Here is a 1,804-nt window from a genome sequence, read left to right as displayed (position 1 = left end):
AAAAAAAAAAAAAGAAAAGAAAAGAAAAAAGAAAAAAAAAAGTTGCCTCTGCCCAGCACACACAGAAATAAATTAATAGAACTAAAATGAGAGACAGAAGAATTTCCCGGAAGCAGACGCTTGGGGACCAGCTAGCCTGAAGCATGTGGAGAAGCAGAAGAAATGATGACAGAGGTGAAGGTCTGACACCAGCAAGTTGTCCTATGGCACCCACCTGAGCGCTGTGGCATGTGTGTGCGTCTCCATGCCGGTATATAAGTGGGAGTGTAACGAACTTGCACTGGGTGTAGCCTAGACTCCAGGCGCCGCCAGCCGTAGTCAGCAACCCTTGGTGCTGCCTGTGAAGCTGTCACTATCAAGTGACATCCTTCTGACAATGTGGGAAGACGCAGACCCCATGGCACAGCGGCTCATGATTAGCCTAAACTGTATCTACCCTAAGCTGCCATCTTCTAGACTCCAAACCTCCTTCCTGCACAGAGAACCCCAGGGGCTCTGTGGTATCCCACCCACCACAGCCTTGGGATGTACACGTGAGTGTGTGATGCTGTCTGCAGGAGGAAGGCATCTCTTGCTTCCTTCCTCCACCCCTGCATGGGAGAGTTAGCAGGAACCTTGTCCCTGGTCCATCCTTCTCTTGGCCTTCTACAGGCCCCAGAGGTGGGAGAGAGAACCTTAGATGGCCACTGCCTCGGGAAACTGGTTCTGGCCTCTCTTGGTTCAGTTCTTACAGCCGATGGTAAAGCCGCAGGTGTTTCTGGATCCTGTCTGCCCCGTGGTCAGGTTTCTAGACCCTTCCCCAAGGCTAGCCCCTCACCCAGACTTCAAACCTTTTCCCCAGTACACCACGAGCCTTGCTTACATCCTGTCGCTCTCCACAGTCCTCTCTCCTCACTGACTTGTTCCCGTTCCTTGGTGCTCTTTTTTGACCAGGCCTCCAGGTAAAGAAGTCAGTTTTAGTGTCCTTCTCATGCTTTGACAGCCTTACTGGGGGACTTTGCACAGGTACCTATGACCTCAGATCTGTCAGCGGCGAGGATTATCTCTCCCTGGCCACCCCTTTCTCCAGGACTTAGGTCATTACTGTGCCAGGGGTCAATAACCTCCAGGTTTGTTAGAGCCAGGATCTCTGCTCTGTACACAGGGGTCTTTGTGTGTGAGCTCTGAGACCCCCAGTGTCCTTTGGAACCATTTGTAGGGAGCTGATTTTTCGGTCCCCTCTCTGCTCCATCGGGTCCACTTTCAGGACCTTGGCAGCTCTAGTTCTGAAGTTCTTAGCCTCTGAGACATCTCACTGGGTTCTCTTTTTAAAAATTATTTATTTTTATTTTATGTGCATTGGTGTTTTGCCTGCGTGTGTGTCTGTGTAAGGGTATCAGGTCTCCTAGAAGTGGAGTTACAGACAGTCAGACAGTCATGAGCTGCCTTCTGTGTGGGTGCTGAGAATTGAACTGTAGTCATCTGGAAGAGCAGCCAGCACTCGTAACCACAAAGCCATCTCTCCAGTCACGCTTACCAGTTTTTCAAGATTTAGTCCAGACAACACCATTAGGGGGCACTTTTAACATTACCCTAGGCTAGCCATTCTTCTCAATTATACTCTCTAATAGCGGTCGGGCTGGCTAGATGGCTCAGTAGGACAAAGTGCTTGCTGAGCAAACCTGGACGTGTGAATTCCATCCCCAGAGCCTCTGATGAAGGGTGAGAACCGACTCCTGAAAACTGACTACCACTCGCCTGCTGTGGACACACACATGTACCCTCTGACTACCACTCGCCTGCTGTGGACACACACATGTACCCT

Source organism: Mastomys coucha, unplaced genomic scaffold, assembly GCF_008632895.1.
Source record: "Mastomys coucha isolate ucsf_1 unplaced genomic scaffold, UCSF_Mcou_1 pScaffold5, whole genome shotgun sequence".
Lineage (NCBI taxonomy): Eukaryota > Metazoa > Chordata > Mammalia > Rodentia > Muridae > Mastomys > Mastomys coucha.
Note: the sequence above shows the minus strand (reverse complement) of the source record.